The 20,857-nt window shown below is 32.5% G+C and overlaps 1 protein-coding gene and 1 long non-coding RNA gene across 4 annotated transcripts in view; one reads left to right on the forward strand and one right to left on the reverse strand.

The window, feature by feature from the left end:
- Nucleotides 1-20,857, reverse strand: part of rdgA (retinal degeneration A) — an 84,465-nt gene that overhangs the window by 52,673 nt on the left and 10,935 nt on the right. For all 3 annotated transcript variants that reach the window (XM_081986860.1, XM_081986857.1, XM_081986859.1), the window contains 3 exons: nucleotides 20,382-20,430; nucleotides 4,384-4,506; nucleotides 3,801-3,905 (listed from right to left, as the gene is read on the reverse strand). The gene's annotated coding sequence lies outside the window, so the exon portion shown is untranslated. The remainder of the gene's footprint in view (nucleotides 1-3,800; nucleotides 3,906-4,383; nucleotides 4,507-20,381; nucleotides 20,431-20,857) is intronic.
- LOC145733890 (uncharacterized) lies at nucleotides 14,350-17,855 on the forward strand. Its single transcript, XR_014179293.1, has 3 exons — nucleotides 14,350-14,528; nucleotides 14,934-15,041; nucleotides 17,597-17,855. It is a non-coding gene; the product is annotated as an uncharacterized LOC145733890 (long non-coding RNA).

Below are 20,857 nucleotides of genomic sequence, written 5' to 3' on the forward strand. Positions count from 1 at the left end.
TTAAACTTCACTAAACCTCAAGTAATTTATTTGACTTTCCAATCCGTGAGCGAAAGAAGAATTTATTTCTATCACCGAGAAGGTCAAGACCGTGTAAAGATGTCAAGGCAACGTTTCACGTAACTCGCAGCCAGATTTAGTGTCCTTTGAGACACAGCAACTTTGCTGGATTTACCTTTTAAAGTAACTATTGAGGTAGCTTTCAGCTGATACGTTTGTAAATATCTTGTTCCTTCTTTTTCTTATTTACATTTTATTTGGAAACGTTTCCAGTACAAAATGCAAACCACTCAGAAAAAGAGTTTTTCTTGTTGGCGTGGAAAATCGAATATCTCTGATAAAAGTGGTGTGCTTTCTACGAATTCTCTTCATTCTTCTCTTATTCCTCTCATATAATATTTACAATTTCGTTTTTGTCTAGTGGGTATTTTATAACAACCATACGGACTATTTTAACACCCTCATCTTTACGAACCGTTAGGACCATTGCAAAGCTGTAAAATTGCCGTTTCTGAGAAGTTTAATAATCCACTCGTTGTAAAATTCATTTCCCGGGCATAATGCCACGTTGGTGGCTTCCGAAAGCGATAAAACTGATATTTAAGGCAAATTGGAGGGTATTAAATGTTTGAATACGAATTAACCATTTACATTTTGAACAGTCGAGAATGCAATTGACCCCTCGAGATTTCTATTCTGTAATTCTTGTGTATATTACGTGATGGTTTATATTAGCAATTTGGTAAAAATAACTAGAGTTCCTACTGATTTTTATAAAGTTGTTATTTTTAAACAGCTCAATTATACTCTGTTAGTTGACACTTATTTACGTGACATCATTGCCATTGTCAAACCGATTAGAATGTGACACTGTCAAATGACAATGAGTCTTTCCTTGATAAGATAACTCAAAATAAATGACATTCTACCGTCAACTATTCCTCGTCTACAACTTAGCATTCTCATAAATCAAATAAAGTTTCAGATTTTGACAACCATCATCATGTGTTTTGAGGTCGATTTCTACTTTTTATTTTTTTTGTACTAAATATGGTGAAATACAGGGTGGTCCAGTTTTAAGTGTCAATAATTCACCATTTGATAGCTAATCAAAGTGTGTGTGTCATTTTTCTGAAAAACGTTTCCTAAGGAAGATACAGTCCTCCAAATTTCAATTTAAAAAATCGTTTTATAGTTTAAAACTGAATATTCAAGACTTGTAAAAGTCCAAATTTGTACTGAATAGTCTAAAAACTTTTTTACTACTAGGAATGGTCTTATGATTCGCTTTCTCAGACTGCCATCCTGGTTGAGTGTCTGAAACTGGCATTCAAGAACTAAAAAAAGTCCGGAAATCAAGACAAAGATTGTATTGTGCATGCAACTCATTTTTTACTACTAAAAATAATATAAAAGTTGACTTTTAATGCTAGAACTGACTTTACTAGGACTAAAGAGAGTCCAAAAGTATATTTTCAAGATTTCAATTGGTGTACAACTCAATTTTCTTCAACTTTCAACAAGTCAAGAAGTAAATTAAATTTTCAGACTATTTTATTTCTAAAAATTAGTTCTCAAGACTATTATTGTAGCATTTGGTACCAAAATTTTTTACTTTTATTACTGAAGAAACTTGACTTTTGGAAATAGTCTTAAACTCGATTTTTCAGTCTTAAAAAGCACTAAAAACAGTCTGAATTTCTTAGAGATGCTACAATTTATTGCACCTATGAGTGTAGAAGTCAATTTAATAGTGAAGAAGCTTGAAATAACATTTTCAAGACTATGGTCAGTGGCACTGGCTTTTAGGCCTGATAAGTCAAAAACTTTGTAAAGATAGTCTTGAAACTCGATTTGAGGCACTGAAAACAGCCTTAAAACACTAAAAACAGTCTAGTTTATTAAGAAATACCCGAATTTTTAGCACTGAGGTGTCTAGAAGTCGATTTAATAGTGACCAAGCTTGGAATGCTATTTTAAGTCTATGAAGAATGTAAAAATTGTTTTTTAAGTTTGATGTCAATAACTTGGTGAAGATAGTCTTGAAACTCGATTTTCCAAGCTGAAAGCAGTTTTGAAGCACTAAAAATAGTCCAGAATTCGAAGAAAATTAAAAGCAAAGTAGAAAGCACGAAAAGTTTGTTTTCAAGACAATTTTCATGAATCTAATGTCAATGTCCTGCATCTAAGACTATTTTCAAGGCTAAAATATTGAAATTTGTCTTCAAATTATGAAAACTTACTTCAAATGCAAATTTTAAGCTTCTGATGTCACTTTTCATTAGTTCAGTCACATTTTGGGATTCAAGTCAATTTTTAAGGTTTAAATTTATGAATTTGTAAAAAATTCTTGAAAAAGTAGTTTTTATGTCTACAAGTCAATTTTTAGTATTAAAGTCTCAATTTACATGAAAACTGATTATAAACACAACTTTTAAGCTTCTGAAATGTTTATCTTTTCTAATTCAATTTTCAAAACTAAAGTCTTTTAGTTTGTCTGGAAACTATGAAAAGTGGCTTCAATAATATTTTTTAAACTTCTTAAGTGAATTTTCCGTTTCCAAGACAATTTTTAAGTTGGGTTAGGTTAGTTTTGGGTCTTTGACCGTAATAACGTGTAATAAAGTGCTTGTTCCAAATTTGATCAATATTGCTCCAACGGTCTGACAGTTATGACAAAAAAAAACGATTTTTTAAACAGAAATTTGAAGGATTGTATTTTCCTTAGGAAGCACTTTTCAGGAAAATGACTTAATGAATGTCAAGTTATTTTTTAATTGGTGAATTATTGACATTTAAAACTGGACCACCCTGTACATCAACAATTAATTAAGTTAAGTTAGAGGTTTATTTCATCTTCTGACAGTTTGTCACATTCTTTTGCAAATGGCACGTGGGGTAGTGTCATTTGACCGATATGGACGGATTTTTGAGATGTTATTTTCATTTCATAGTTTATTATTGCGAAATTGCAAAACTGAATCAACGTTTGATACATCAAGGTAATCAGAAAAAAAAATTCAGTTCAATTATAAAAACAATAAGTAATTTAAACATTTCAGTTATCCCTGAGATTTTTTTTTAATGGCCCTTCTACGCCTTCGTAATAAAGTCACTTGAGACTGGAAATCTACATTTCGAATGATTAACTCAACCAACAATTCGTAAACGAATAACGTCAAAAACAGGCATCAAAGAAAATTATATTGATTTGTGAATTTCAGTTTGAATAAAAGCTATAAATAGAGATCGACAAAAAGCATTTGGTGTACGTTGAAAACGGTTTTATGAAAGGGAAAGTTGAAATTCGTTGACACGAAACTTTACAAAAATGGTTTTTTTTTTCAATAAAACGGTCGCGTGTTCACGTTTCCAATATCGCTTTTATGGTATCACTCCGATTAATACGGGTAAGTTAATCGAATTTTTTCACGAACCTAAAGCGTGAGAAACCTGATAATCTTATACTTAAAGAGATATTGAAGGATTCCTCAATGTTTTTACTGAAAGAGCTGTACAAAAAATACAATCAAAATGCTTTTTCTTTTTAAAACACTCAAAAAAGTAAGCTATTCAGCATATTTTCCACTTATCAGTCTAAAGTAATTTCCTTCAGGCTTCTACTACTTCAATTTACTAGAAATACAGGCTTCTTGACTGTGCAAGGTGAATTTTTAAATAACGAAATTTCTTAGAAATTTCATTTGACACTCATTTCCAAAGAAAAATCTAACTAAAACCTTTATGCCACAGAAAATTCTTTTTCGTCGAACTGGAAGCCTTTAAAATAATTCTCTTACCTTAAGAATCATGTTGGCTGTCCCTGTGGATGGTTTTCGACATTGGCTTCAAGTAATTAGCTCCATAACACTGCTTTTCCGTGTTGCGGTGATTAAATTGTCAGTCTAGAAATGAAAATGAGTCAAGATGGTCGAAAGCAAAAATAAACAAAAGCCTTATTTATAATGCGTCAAGTAACAGAATACGAAATTGGCGAGGAACAAAGAGAAAGCCACCCGTTGTGTTTAATCAATATGATTTATGTTTTTCACGTCAGGCCTAATTTATTAGGGCTCTAAAGAATAACAAAATACCTAAATACCCGCGGGCGACTCCATTAGAATTAAAATGCTGCGGACGGTTGCCATTTTGTAGTGCAATTTGCTTAAATGAAATTTCGATTAAGAATCCCTTTTGGGCAAGACGAAATTGCTTTGCTTAATTTCCTCTATTTTAAATGAATGTTTGCGGCGACACAACGTTCGGTTATTTCGAGATTTATTTAATTAAAGTATCGAGCTTAAAATAGTGGGTCGGAACCATTTAGAGACTCTCCATTAACAGTGAATTCGTAAAAATTTAAAGGAAACAAAATGAACATACCAACTGTTTAAATCTTGTCCAGCCATAAATGAAACTCGATCCAGGATTTATGTAAAAGCATTCGTTTGACAAAACGAAATTGCTGGGTCATATTGTTCATTTGGAGCGTTTTTTCCTATAAACCTGAAAATTAAAACGATAGTTAGTTCTGCGAATAAATCCACAAATAATTCTATAAAGCGTTAACGGAATTGTATTATATAATGGCTGATTAATTAGTATAATAATAATTATTATCTATGATTGGCACGCCTGGGGGTAGTGAAAATTAATTTGGTGTGAAAGGTCCTAAATTGATTAGTCCGATCAGCTGGAACTGATATAATTTTGACGAGTTTGATTACCTTTTCGTTAATTCTCCGACAATTAATATTAACAAGACAAAGACTGGTTTTCACGTCAATATATTCACTCTCGACCGGATAATATGGAAGGGTTTACGTAACTGGCCACAAAAATCCACTGGCCCAAATAGTTCACTGCATTAAAAAGCAATTTATTTCTTTCTCGGTATAGTTTCGTTCGGCAAGGCAGGAAAAACAATGTAATTTTCAACCGACGAGGGACAAATAATAGACCAAAAACGATGGTTGTGTAATGCGGCGTGAAATAGTGTCTTATTATTTTTTTCCGAGTGCTTTTTTGTTAAATCTGTTTGAAGGGGCAAGAAAGTATGACTGAATTTGTTGAAACAGCAAGGGACTAATGTCAAACTGATGTTAACACCAGGATTACGGAATTAAATTAACCTTTACATGTTGATGGAAATGCATTGTTACTAAAAAAGTTACTTATTTAAATGCTGCTACTTTAGTCAGAATTGTCGTGTCATCCGCAATTTTTAAATAATTTTTGCTATTAATGCTACTACTGTTTTATATGAATTATAAGAAGAACGTGAAATAGATACAAAAGACTTTGATCTTCCTATTCTCAGTACCTTCATTAATTGTTTAGAAGGAGATAGTTGATGTTTGGGAACTAGAACCGAAAAAAGAAGAAGAAGTACACAAATTGACTTTCTAGTAATGCTTCAGAAAGCTTAGAACTTAGATTATTGAGGTAGTTTTAAATGTTAATAATTCACCAATCCATAGCCAATTAAAAAATAAGTTGACATTCATTATGTCATTTTCCTGAAAAGTGTTTCCTAAGGAAAATACAATCTTTCAAATTTCTGTTTAAAAAATTGTTTTTTTGTCATAACTGTCAGACCGTTGAATATTGATCAAATTTGGAACAAGCACTTTATTACACGTTATTACGGTGAAAGACCCAAAACTAACCCAACCCAACTTAAAAATTGTCTTGGAAACGGAAAATTCACTTCAGAAGTTTAAAAAATATTATTGTAGCCAGTTTTCATAGTTTCCAGACAAACTGCAAGACGTTAGTTTTGAAAATTAACTTAGAAAAAATAAAAATTTCGGAAGGTTAAAAATTGTGTTTGTAACCAGTTTTCATGCAAATCGAGAGACTTTAATACTGAAAATTGACTGGTAAACATAAAAACTACTTTTTCAAGAATTTGTTACAACAAATTCATACATTTAAACCTTAAAAATTGACTTGGACCCCAAAATGTTACTGAACTAATGAAAGGTGACATCAGAAGCTTAAAATTTGCATTTGAAATAAATTTTCATAATTTGAAGACAAATTTCAATATTTTAGTGTTGAAAATAGTCTTAGAGGCAGGACATTGACATTAGATTCATGAAAATTGTCTTGAAAACGAACTTTTCGTGCTTTTTACTTTGCTTTTCATTTTCTTCGAATCCTGGACTATTTTTAGTGCTTCAAAACTGCTTTCAGCTTGGAAAATCGAGTTTCAAGACTATCTTCACCAAGTTATTGACATAGCAAACTTAAAAAACAATTTTTACATTCTTCATAGACTTAAAATAGCATACCAAGCTTTGTCACTATTAAATGGACTTCTAAACACCTCAGTGCTAAAAATTCGGGTATTTCTTAATAAACTAGACTAGTTTTTAGTGTTTTAAGGCTGTTTTCAGTGCCTCAAATCGAGTTTCAAGACTATCTTTACAAAGTTTTTGACTTATCAGGTCTAAAAGCCACTGACCATAATCTTGAAAATGTTATTTCAAGCTTCTTCTCTATTAAATTGACTTCTACATTCATAGGTGCAATAAATTGTAGCATCTCTAAGAAATTCAGACTCTTTTTAAGACTGAAAAATCGAGTTTAAGACTATTTCCAAAAGTCAAGTTTCTTCAGTAATAAAAGTAAAAAATTTTGGTACCAAATGCTACAATAATAGTCTTATTAAAGTTATGTTCGTAAAGCCAGGTCCGGTTTTACGAATTGATTTATCGCATGTCCTTACCCTTATAAGGTCAAAATTCCTATTAACTGAATTAGTCTCAAACTTAAGTAATCGATTCCATTTACTATTCAGACTGATTGAATGGGAGTCAACAAGGTTTATTCTTCTTGCTATTAATTTTAATACTAAGTGCCACCTTGCATGTAATGGAATTGAGAATAATTTAATTTTTCTCACCACTTTCTATACTAAAAAATCAAATTTATACGTCGTTATATGCTTTTTTAATCTTATTGAATAGCTTCTAGAAATTTAAAACTCCTGCCCTTTATCGATGTACTATACTCTTTACAGAATGTCCGGATTTAGTGTGTTTTGACATGAAAACCCCATTTCCCGGCTAGATAGGAAAAAACTAGTATACATGTCTAGAGCTCAATTTTTGGAAAAAAAGTAATGGCAAAATTTGTATTTCAATATCTTGTCAATTTGCGGCGCTAGGGGGCGTTTTTCGGATTTCGCCCATTTTGAAAACTCCCCTCAAAATTTTGGTAGAAAATAATTAAAAATTAAATAAAGAAAAAAAATTGAAACTTTGACTCCAAAGTTGAAAACGCAGTAATTTTAAGCATTCAAGTGTGGTAATAGAAACAAGAAATAAATAAACGTTACTTTTGACAGCCGAGTTAAAGCCAACTTAGATAAAAACCAAAAATTTTAATATCTGAGTTATTTCGATTATATTGAAATAAAAAAAAAATTATTTTTATTTTTATTTTATTATTTATTTTTTTTTTTTGGTTATTTTGATTTTTATTTTCGTTTTTTCAGTTCTTGTCAATTTTTGAGAAATCGTAATCCATTAGCAAACAACCAAGCACGCCACTGGAATCACATCAAAAAAGTGCTTTAAGAATGTATTTGTTTCACTTCGTTACTTTAATAAACAAAAAAGTTGTGAGGAGTTTTCAAAATGGTCCAAAATTTGAAAAACGCCATCTAGCGCCGCAAACTGACAAGATATCGAGATACGGTTTTTGCCGTTCTTCTTTTTCAAAAATCGACCTCTAGACAAATGGGGTTTTCCTGTAAAAACAAAATCCGGATACCCTGTACTTAAGATTCTAAGCATTCCTTTCTGGAGCAAAATAAAAAATTGACAATTGTCCCTGACTCCTTTCAAACTGTGTTTTTGGCTGTTCAAACTTTGACACCGCTTTTCTCCCTAACTGTACCAAATTTTGTAGTGTTTTTGAGGTTAGTCAATAGGAAATTTAATGAGGATTCCAAAAATGTGCTTAAAACAGTCATTTTCTCCCTCCAAGTGGGTTTTACAGGCAATTTTGTCCCTGACTATCTTGTCAAACTGTGTTTTTGGCTGCTCAAACTTTGACATCACTTTTCTCCCTAACTGTACCAAATTTTGTAGTGTTTTTGAGGTTAGTGAATAGGAAATTTAATGAGGATTCCAAAAATGTGCTTAAAACAGTCATTTTCTCCCTCCAAGTGGGTTTTACAGGGCAATTTTGTCCCTGACTATCTTGTCAAACTGTGTTTTTGGCTGCTCAAACTTTGACATCACTTTTCTCCCTAACTGTACCAAATTTTGTAGTGTTTTTGAGGTTAGTGATTAGGAAGGTTTAAAGTGCTAACACTTTTGAGATAAAATAGTATTTTTCCCCAACGGGAAAACATAACGAGCAACATATGTATAGGTCATTCTTTGTAGTTATTTTAAAAACAAACGTTTCATACAGCCTTAAAGAGAATCTAGTGAATTGGCATCATTTGTATATATCTTACAACTTCCCACGTCCCATTTAATTCTAAAAAAAGGGTTTGCACAGTATATGCACACGATTCATGATTTTCCAGTGTAATGTCCCAAAACAGTCCAGTCAAATGACAAAGCACGTAAAGCTAGGAAACCGGGTTATAAAACGTTTTGCATCAGTGCGGAAATCAATTTGAGATGACATATTCGCGTAGGTCGGTTTTCTGGCCCTTCGAACTCCGGGAAACTCTTCTTAACTATGTGGGAGAGGTTCGGACGAGTTTTTTGCCAGCCCTACCGAGATTTTTTGGCTTGATAAAGTGCCAACTCGGGTTAAAATGATTACCGTAAAACGGTACTTGCTTGGATAAAAAATCGACGGAAATTTCATTCTAGAAGGATAGGAGGAGTAAGAGTTTTTTAATATACAGTCTGTGCTTCATTTCTAATAAATCACACAAAGTCTTGCCTTTGAAATTTTTTAAATTCAATACTGCACTTAAAGTAAATTACTTTACGGCTTATCACTTTAAAATCCTTCGGATATGAACTAGGCAATTCAGTTTCTGTACAACTAAAATAGCGAGAGTGTTCAAAATCCGAATGTCCCGTTGCAGCGAACTAAATTAGGAAAGTTTGGTCGGAGTTTCTAGGATATCAGGTTGGATTTAAATTTGCCAATGGAATTTTGAATAAATAACAAAGTGATATATTTTAAAAGTTTTATACTCTACCTGGATATTTTACCCTTCCATTTCATCATTGCCAAAGTAAATAATCTGTCTCTATCTAAACTCTAAAATTTTTGGGTTTAAAATTGAGATACAAAACACTAATACTTTGGTATTAAAGCAAAAAAGACGTTTCTTTAAAACACAAACACTATTCTGTGAAAGATTCCAATATCCAAGTAAATTAGAATTTATAATGTTTTTGAATTACCTGAAGTTTGCTACTACAACTCAAATAGTGCTCTATCACTGTCGCTTCCTGCTATAAAACTAAATTTTTCATGTGCCAAAAGACAAAAATATCAAAGTAATCTATCCATAAAACTACTAAATGAAAGCGGCCAACTTTAAAAACATCAACACTGACCTACATTACAAAAATATGACACAAAATTGCGAAATCCCACCCTTTTTGACGCAAGCAAGCCTAATTAAAAACTTTAATTTAACCTCCATGTTTCAGAAGTTTCCTCCAAAAACTCAGTTCGGGTAATTTCATTCCAACTTTAACGCTATAGAAGCGATTTTAAATACCGCTGACGTGCGGTTGACGTCTCAAATATCGCATTTGCTTTCAGCGACTGTCGGGTAATTTGAATGTGTTTGTGTATGCTTTTAATCTGGAGTTCAACGACTTGAGAAATCTCAGTAAATTACTTTCAGCAGACTTTAAATGCTTAGGAAACAATGAGTTTGATCAACCGTCTAGGTTATTTGTGGTTAAATCCAAAAGCACGTCTTTCCTGATTCCCTGCGTTTGTTGTGAAAATTAGGGTCCGGAAGGGGATAAGAATCCAGCAGGAAGTCTCCATTAACAACTCTACACAACCTTGATAACTCATGAAACTTTAATTGTGCTGCAATGCGTCATTAGGGATCGTTACATGGGCAATTGCATTGCTATTTTAACAGGATTTGTACGTTGTAATTAACGACATAACGAACAAGACGGCTTTGTTACGTATTCGACTGGCATTCATTGTGAATTTATGCAAATCAGGCTGCACCTGAACTGACATTTACATGAGGAAACTAAATTTACCAGTAGGCGTTTTTCAGTTTTCTTCTCTACTGTAATTTGTTCTATTCCTGGGGGAAATGCTCTAAATAATTGAGTAGGCACTCAAAATAGAATCCGAAATTCAATTGAACAACTGAAATTACTGTCGAAAAATCATTTTAACAAATCGAGCTAAATTGTATTAGATGAACAGACATTAAGGAAGAGCCGAAATAATTAAATTACCGTTATAGTAATGGGAAAGACGCCCTAAACTCACATTTATGTTTATGTATGTCTTGTTTGTACCCGCACAATCTGACCTTAATGGTCTTATTGTTTAAATATGTAAAACGTTATCAAAAAAACAGTGTATTAAATTATTTCTTATTATTACTGCCAGATCCATTAAGTTTAATCAGATTACTTTTAATGTAAACAGCCAGTTCTAATAATTTAGTTTTTACTAAAAGATTTTGACCTTAATTACACCTGAATATCTTTTTTCTAAACTTTTTGTACGTCAACTTTTCATATCTTTAATAAACATAAAGTGTCGTATGTCATTTATATCACTTTATGAATCGTTTCAGAATCAAGACGACTGAAACTTTCTTTAAGTACTTTGGACAAGTGAGAGAAAAGCTTTTATCTATCCGTTAGCACCTCTCTGAGGATTGACTCGTTCACGGCTAAATCAAATCCAACTTTAGAAATTTTCCACCTTTGGGGCAAATAAAACCTTGAATAGAAAAAAGTTTTGATAACTTGAAAAAACATCGTTGTTTTTAACCCCGTTATTGATAAATACAAATGGAATGAAGACGAAAGATATTAAACCGACTAGATATGATCGATTTTGAATATTTCATCCAGTCCACCAGAGACTCTATACATATTAATTAGTCCTTTAATGCAAAATACCATTAATTAAGTTTTCCTGGTAATAACGTGAATAACAACAACCTAGAATAAAAGTATAGGCTTTTTTGCTACCATGTTCGTAAAAATCAGTTTAATGAATATTGTATGTTTACGTGCAGCATGGCGATTTGAACTACTCGCATTTACGACAGCAAAATCCGTTATGCCCTTATGATATTATCGTGTATAAAAAACGTCTGTTTTGCAATACATGTTCGTGACAATACGGGCAAGTCATGAAAATTTAATCATATTTGGGTTTTTGGATTCCCTGCTAATTAAAAACGTTTACACAAATTTTCAATGGCTCGTCTAAACAGGTTTTTATTTTTTTTTAACCGCTGGAATTGTGCATTACACAAACAACTAACAATTCTGTCTAATTTCGAGGGTAGGCCAATTTGTTCGGTCGGAAATGTACGTTTCGATTAATCCTAATTTGAAATTTGGTTCAAATTACCGAAAATAAAAATGTAAAACTTTCACAGCGACGAGGGCGGAGAATTCTTAAACAATATTATGTAAACTTAAAAAATTACCAATTCAAGCCAGTAAACCAGTCATTCAATGGAATACTATTTCGTGTGTATACTATGCAGAAAAGTTTTTATAAATTTGGTATTCTTTTGATGGATGGGGTTTCAACAATTTGATTACTATGCAAAAGTTACGTGTTACACGCTAAATTATCAAACGCACACTTTTCGCGAAAGGTGAGGGTTTTATGGAAATGAACCGTTTTTACAGTTCGTTTAACCTTCAGTCACTTTTGACAATGTTTAAATTTTAATGTCTTCCACTATGAACTAAAAATTGGATTTCAAGAAAACTTCTAGTCTAGACGTAAAGTTTCCAAAACTTCCATTTTAGCAGCAAGCTTTAAAAATCTCCATAGTTCCCGTTCTGGTGTCTTTCGAAAGAATTCAAATCTAACGAGATAAAAAGAAATTAAAACAAAATTTTGCAATTTATTTCTTTTCGAGTTTTATTGTCTAAGCTGCTGGGTGGAGTGGCTCGTTATTTGCAAGAAACCAATTACAAGATACGACTTTTGCTCTGTCATTGAAAACAGGTATTTGCTAGAAACATGGGCTATTTGAGAAGTTTCAAGTGGATTTTTGGTTTCTGGAACGTACAGCGTGGAATGGCAATAAATAAAAAGTTACGCTCTTTCCGGCATTCAATGGAACGAGGTAGGCGTCATGGAATTCTCATAAAATTACTCCGTCTTGTCCACTTTGTCATAGAAAAGACAAAACGAAACATTCTCGCTAAAGCGTAACCCTCGAATTCTCTCTCACTTTAATATTTTCGTTTTTCCAGTCGAGAAGCAATTTTACTTCCACGTTATGCTTCGAATAATACCCTCGGGGAAATAATAATAACGACGTCGACAAAAAGTCCCTAATGTTGTATAATGATGCACGAAAGTTGTAAAAAAAACTACAAAATAAAATACGTTTTGTTTCGTCTCATATTCAGCTCAATACGAACAATACATTTTCGAGAGACTCTTACAACTTGCAACTGAACATTTTTGCGATCACACAATACACCCACCTATATAATAATGACAGCACGAAATCATTAGTGGTGTTTCTCTTTTACCCTGAAACTAAACTGGATACTGCAAAAAAAAAAACAAAGGGATCTTCAAGACGTGCCATTAGTTTAATTCACTTCTTTACCGTTAACGTATCAATTTACACTTCAATTTCTCCATACACAGTCGATTGTTACACAAAATGTAACTCAATTTAAAAAAAAAAAATACCCTTTTGTAAAACTGCCCTGAATACGAATTGCGAGTTTGTTATCGCTTACACTCTCCCTGTATTTTGATTTATGGTAGACAATGTAGAAGTTCGAACTGTGTTTTCCATGAAAAGATCGTTTACGCATATACCAAACGACAATTTACAGCCAAAAATTGTGAACCAATCTGATCAGTTAATAAGGGACTATTTGAAATTCAATATCTCGGTAACGGGAGGAGCTACAGAGGCCATTTTTAACCCATTTTGTAGTATTTTTTATGCTTTTTCGAATGGCGTTGGAACGAATTTTCTGCGAATTTAAATAAAAGAGCTACGATTTTTCAAAAAGTCTGAAAATTCAATTTTTGTCAAAAGTGCAATTTTGGCAAATTTTTATTTTGCTCTATAAGGGTTCCAATGCACAGCAAAGGGCATATTTATACAAAAGAACATTAAATTAGGTGAAATAAGCACAAAAAAAGCACTTTAAAATTTTTCACTTTTCAAAAAAATTGAAAGAATGGGGGGGTATTAGAGAGGTTTTTTAGGCACTTTTTGAAATTCAATATCTCGGTAACGGGAGGAGCTACAGAGGCCATTTTTAACCCATTTTGTAGTATTTTTTATGCTTTTTCGAATGGCGTTGGAACGAATTTTCTGCGAATTTAAATAAAAGAGCTACGATTTTTCAAAAAGTCTGAAAATTCAATTTTTGTCAAAAGTGCAATTTTGGCAAATTTTTATTTTGCTCTATAAGGGTTCCAATGCACAGCAAAGGGCATATTTATACAAAAGAACATTAAATTAGGTGAAATAAGCACAAAAAAAGCACTTTAAAATTTTTCACTTTTCAAAAAAATTGAAAGAATGGGGGGGTATTAGAGAGGTTTTTTAGGCACTTTTTGAAATTCAATATCTCGGTAACGGGAGGAGCTACAGAGGCCATTTTTAACCCATTTTGTAGTATTTTTTATGCTTTTTCGAATGGCGTTGGAACGAATTTTCTGCGAATTTAAATAAAAGAGCTACGATTTTTCAAAAAGTCTGAAAATTCAATTTTTGTCAAAAGTGCAATTTTGGCAAATTTTTATTTATCACAAAATTTCTCAATCAATCTATACAGTAAAAACAAATCGATTGGACATTCACTCAATCATCATTTGGCAAAGTAATTGAACTATTATTCTTCCTTAGTAAATTCTAATCCTACGTCACAGTGGTCATTTTTAAGAGCAATTTAGGTCAGTTTGGAGCTCAAATCAATGTTATGCAATATTTTTCCTCAATATTACGTAAGACACAAACACGTCCATTCCAAGGAAAATGATTATAATCCTGAAATTATCGACTTGTTTGTCTCAGAGTCAATGACATTGCCTTAAGCTGATAGAAGGCTGGCGGACGTTTCGAGACTTAATTTTATATCCCCAGGTTTCACGCTGGCTCTGAACACAATTACGGACCGAAATTACTTCGGCTATGATGCAAGCAAATATCCGAGGAGGTGTTGATGTCGGGAAAAACAACGGGAGCTCTGCCTTATTCCACTCAGTCTTTTATGTTGGTTGGTTTTTTTTCGGTTCGTCGAGTATACGGGAAAGTTTAAATTGGCAAAATAAGGAAAGTTGAAGTGTGCCGCAGTTTTCTAGTTGACCTGACTTTTGTGTTGGTAGGAATCGAGGTTAAATTTGTTTTGTGTAATCGAAATGAGCGTTTTTCAATAGGTCCTTGTATATTTGGTGGGAAAATAACAAAGTAAAAAAATTGATACAAATTTTTGTATCACTCATCAAGAAAGTTGTAAAAAATTACATTTTGATTGTTTAAAAGGTAATAGAATAGAGCTGGTCATTAACAAAAAAGACTATAGTTTGGAAAACAGCCATAGAATGGTCTTTTTGGATTGATTGTTAACCGTGCACAAAGGACAGTTCAAATTGTCACCAAGTTTTTATAGAATTTGACCCGTCAAACATCACAAACTAAACACCATTCGGTAAATAATTTTCTCCAATATGTACCTTTTAACCTTCGGATTAAATTACGTTGGAGTTAAGGAAAATTCCACTTCCAGAAACTTGGACAAAACTTTGACGGGAAGACAAACAGACCACGCACAACGAGTTCTGCGCCAATTAAAATGGCGTAAATTCAAAGGCAACACTGGAAGAACAATATCAAGGTACCCAGAAATTGAAAGTCAATATTAAACTTCTTGATGTTTTAATCAATTTTAAGTGTTGGTTTTATTTTTCAGATCAGTTAATAACAATTAAGCAATTGGTTAAGCTGTTAAATGCTAAAGGTCAAGTTCAATTGTTGTTTGTTATCGTCAGTTTCGGAACAAAAATTTAAAAAATATTTCTAGGAGTTATTATATTGACTGGGATTGATTTCAATTTATTTTAATACTGATTTTAATAGTAATTACTTTATTAAACAAAAATTTCCAACCTACTGCAAATCATTTACAGTGTTATAAACCCTAATTGTATAAATATCAGTTCGGTATAAAATATAAATTTAATTAAAATAGGTAGTGTGTGTGTGTGTGTCGTTGTCAGTTCGATAGGCGACGTATTACTCTAATCCAATTATACCAAATTGAAGTGATATTAATGTCGTTAATTACATTTTACGTCTACTGAATTTTATTTTAACGTTTCGTAAATTCTGCACGATTTTCAGCAACAAATTCAATAATTATGAATTTAGAGTAAAAAACCAGACGATTATAATTCAAATTTTTTACGCTGAAAAACATCTAATGGCACAAAAAAAAGATAAGTTATTCCATTCATTCTACCTGAGGGAAATTAACCATTCCAGTCACGTTTTGTTTGACTTAAACTGTAAAACATCATATTTTGGTCTTTGGCTGACGTGTACAAATTTAAATTCACTTTCTATTGTCAAACTTACGATTACCTTAACTCTTGATTTTTGCTTCGCCAAGTAGAAACTTCCTTTCTGCCTTCCAGCTACTTTGCTTGTGAATTTAGTCTCGTGCGTTTGTTAATAGTTCCCGACTCTTCAAAGAAATGCCAAAGGCAAAGTAGGACTTTCTTATATTTAATTAATACATCAAAGGGGTTCGAAACAAGCTTTGCGTGAGGTTTCTAGTTTTTTTTTCTTTTTGTTTAGTAGTGGAAAAATTTGAATTTGAAAGCAGTTACAGTGAAAAATTCGCTGGTGAATTATTTTCTTATGTAAATGAAAAGATTTCCCCCACTGTATTACATAATCACACAACCATTTAGGTTTATTTATCCTCGATAAAATTTGCGTAAAGAACTTTTGAAGAAACCACTTCTTTATAAGGTTGGCACTTTGACATAATTAAGCCTTTCCACTTCTCCTAAACAAAACAAATCACACTGCTTACGAGGGCAAAAAAAGTAATGAAATTAACTTCCTAATTGCAATTTGCATAGATTGCAGACTGCAACAGACAGGTGCAGGCTTAGGCAAAAAAAAAAAGGCAAAACGAAGCACGTATGCAAATGAAAAGAGGTAAAATGTTTGCAATTTTGCGATGTTAATTACTGTTATCAGTAGATAACTCTCTCTGTCAAAAGGTAGGCAAATTGAAACTCTCAAGTAACTGAGCGGGTTTTTCGAATTTGTTTCTTTTTATATTAGTGCTAGTCAGGAACTATGAAGCTTATGATCATATGGTATTTAATAAAAGTTATTAGTATATTATTCAATGAGTGTGTAATGATAGCTAATCACTCGCGAAGATAAAGTTGGTTGTTCACGTTGCCACAGCCTAAAACTTTGATTCAGTCATTTTGGCAAACTGGGTGGACCGAACGTGGAACACTTTGACGAGCTGAACTAGCTATGACATTTAATGACAGGCTCACAGTCAGCTGTCAAAACTTATTAAGGTGAAACTGTAAAATGTCTAATGATCGCGTCTCTTTAAAAAAATTCAATTTTTGTCAAAAGTGCAATTTTGGCAAATTTTTATTTTGCTCTATAAGGGTTCCAATGCACAGCAAATGGCATATTTTTACAAAAGAACCTTAAATTAGGTGAAATAAGCACAAAAAAAGCACTTTAAAATTTTTCACTTTTCAAAAAAATTGAAAGAATGGGGGTGTACCAGAGAGGTTTTTTAGATACTTTTTGAAATTCAATATCTCGGTAACGTGAGGAGCTACAGAGGCCATTTTCAATCCATTTTGTAGTATTTTTTATGCTTTTTCGAATGGCGTAGGAACGAATTTCCTGCGAATTTAAATAAAAGAGCTACGATTTTTCAAAAAGTCAAAAAATTAAATTTTTGTCAAAAGTGCAATTTTGGCAAATTTTTATTTTGCTCTATAAGGGTTCCAATGCACAGCAAATGGCATATTTCTACTAAAGAACCTTAAATTAGGTGAAATAAGCACAAAAAAAGCACTTTAAAATTTTTCACTTTTCAAAAAAATTGAAGGAATGGGGGGGTACTAGAGAGGTTTTTCAGGTACTTTTTGAAATTCAATATCTCGGTAACGTGAGGAGCTACAGAAGCCATTTTTAATCCATTTTGTAGTATTTTTTATGCTTTTTCGAATGGCGTAGGAACGAATTTCCTGCGAATTTAAATAAAAGAGCTACGATTTTTCAAAAAGTCAAAAAATTAAATTTTTGTCAAAAGTGCTTCAAAACTAGTGAATAATAAGCATATTATTAAACAGTAGTAGAAAAACCCATTTTCACTATACATTTCTGTATTTGTATCTGTAGAGTGGGGAGGGTGAGTGTAGACCCATAGCACTTAGGCCACATGTGACCCCTTGTACATTCTCCCGAGTTGTCCAGCTAGGTCACCGTCCACCCTGCCTTTCCCAGGAAGGTGGACAGGTCACTAGAGGACATTTCTTCTATGTCGGCAGGTGTAGGCCAAGACTCACCAAGACCAACGCACACCTCCTGCATAGAGGTGTGTCCACTAGCCCCGTAGTATGGAGGTCCCTATACATTTACATTTGATAATAAACTTAATAAACATTCTTAAAACCACCTTTAGCTGTTAATTCAATTAGAAACCCTCCCAATTTTACAATACGTACCTTTCAGACCAAGAATGCTAATCAACAATTTACTTTTCAGTTCACGTGCCCGACTGAAATTTTGCGGGAAAGAAACAATGGTTTTGTTTGTGCCTGGAATGTTTCCTTCATGTAATTTGTTGAAAAGTAACCGGTAGTCGAAACATTATTCAATGCGTTGACTAAAAATGATTAATTTGGAGATTTCAAGTCTTTATCAAATCCCGCAAGAAAAGATATTGTGCTTCTTCCATCGTACGGATAAGAAAAAGCTTTTTCCGGTAATGCGCCTTTGAGATCCTCTCAGACTTATTGTTCCTTTTTCTTGCAGGTCTGACTATAGTTGCTTTCACAATAATTCAAGACTGTAATAAGTTATTACAACAACAAAGCAAATAAAATTCAATTTTAACTTTTCTGTGGGTTTGGTTACGGTGCAAGACCAGAAATTCGCGTAGGAAGAATTCGGATTTTCTTAATTTCAATTTATGACTGAGTAAAATTACAAAGTTCAAGGTCTATTTATCCTGCAAATTACTGCTTCGTAAAAGTTTTAACGGCCCCTGTTATACGTTTCCCTCTTTTTGGAACGTTTAAGCTTTACAAGTTTCGAAACAAGTATTTTCCTTTTGTATTTGAATTATAATAGACACAGGACGTTGATTAATTGTTACAGATTAGTTTGAGTAGTTACCGTCTAACCACCACTGCGAGTTATTTTACCATAAAACTAAAAATATTGATTGTCCTCTTTAAAACTTCTACAGTAACCTAAACAAAGCTATAAAAATTGCCTTTTATTTTACGGTTCGTTTTCTCAGTTCTCTGTCAATACTATTACTAACCAGCTGGATGCATTAACGATCGTCTGCTTAACGTTCCATTGTATTCATTCCATATTCCCATTTAATAATCGGGCATTACATGGGAAAATAAGGGTATAAAAATTACTGAATTTGTTTATCTATCTACACACAGAAGTACATGCTGTTTTTATTGTTTTAAACTCGAATTATTCATGAGTAAATTACTCGTTAAAAATGCGTTTTTCAAAATGTTTGTTTTCAGGGCCTGTTAACTGAAAAATTAAAAACCACTATGTACTGCCAGTCCATGTCATTAAAAAATAATTAGAATTGTGGTTGAACGTTCATTCAATTGGGCCTATCCCACATATCATAAATTTTTGTTTTAATGACTGGAATCGAAAGAATAGGATCAAAAAACTAATTTTTCATATTCTTGAAGAAAAAATTATGGTCGTAAATGTTCCTACATTAGTTTGAATTTGTCCATTAAATTTAAAAGATCTGTTTTGGCGCGCATGTGACGTACGTAATTCTGGGCGATTTTATTGGCTGTTGCACGCCATCTGTTTCACTTCTTGTCGCTGATTGGTTGATAGTGTAGTACGTCACCGGCGGCGGGCGTTTAAAACGTGAGATTAATGTAGTTTTTATCATCATTTTTTTTCTATTTAGACTTAATATTTTTGAAAACAAAAAAATACGGGTATAATATTTTCAATCCGTCTTTGTAGTTATGAAATAAAAAAAAAATTGTGGGACAGGCCCATTTGAACAGGCTATATTATAATTATAGTAAACTGTGTGTTTTTCATTTTTTTTTTTTAATAATAATTGATTTAAATTTTACGTGTCTTCAAAATACAAAATCAAATAAAAATATTCGATCAAACGCAGAGTTTTCCATAACGCCGGTTTTAAAATGACAAAAGAAATTTAAAAGCTCGTTTCAAAGTTATTGTGTGTGTTTCTGTTCCATGCATATAAAACGGATCGAAATTCCATTTTATATTCCAACAAAACACACCCAAAAATAAATAAATTATAATAGAAATTACCCACGAATGCACTTGGTGTGGGGAAAAACACGCTTTCCTTTAAGCCAAGAAGAGTTAACATCGTCCCAAACTTGTTAATTAGAGCGTAAAGACCCGTGCCATTAGCAAATCCTGCTTTTAGCGTGGGTAGCCACCTTTAACTCTATTTCCCAGAAAGTTTTAATGTGTAGACGTTTGCCGAGGGCAATTTAACAAACGTCCGATCTTAAAAATTGCACTTGGATTCAATGAACATCGCCGATAAGAATGGAGTGGACTTTTACTAAATAATGCAAATTTAGTTTAGATTTCAGTAGGGTTTTAAAACACTTTAAAAATTAGAGTATTTCTAATAAAAAAAGCTCGTTTGACAAAGTTGATTAAAAACTGAAGAAATATTTTTGTACAAATACGAGCTAATTTAAAATTCCTTTTAAGCCAGATGAAATTTTACTTGACCCGAAAAAATCTCATCGAAACAGACAAAATTTGCATGGAGTGTAAAAAGGGATTCTTCGCTCAGTAGGCAGGATGCGACATTGTTTTTTAATCAAACCGGAAATTTGAATTTCAATTCCGTTAAACGAATTTACATTTATTACATAATACAGAATATATTATATAATTTTTAACTTACCATTTGATTACTTTGTTTAGGCGGAGTAGTTCATTTTAAGCAACGTCATCTGCAAACAAAAATTTAGTAACATTCAGTTTATGATACATTTTTATTTAGGGTCACAATTAATTAAACCAAATTGCATTTTTCGTATATCTATAACTAATCTAAAATTGTAATCGACTCAAACTTCAAAGCAACCAATTCTAATTAACACCCTATAAGTCGATTAATTGGGTACAAAGAAGCAGTAAATTCACTTCCATTCTAGCTTATCATGAATATTAAAAATGGTTATCATGAAAAGTTTACATCACAATTCCAATTAAGACAGTCACAGTTTGAATCGTAAAGCTGGAATATCTTGAGCAATGCCTAAAGCAAAGGAATATTAATTACCAACCCTAGGAATAACTCAAAGCCCCTTTCTTAATGGATATCACCGAAACATTAGCTAATTCTCACGATTGTTCTTAATAGAGCAAGGTTTATGG

This window comes from Ips typographus, linkage group LG9 (genome assembly GCF_016097725.1).
Source record: "Ips typographus isolate SLU linkage group LG9, UJ_Ityp_2.0, whole genome shotgun sequence".
NCBI lineage: Eukaryota > Metazoa > Arthropoda > Insecta > Coleoptera > Curculionidae > Ips > Ips typographus.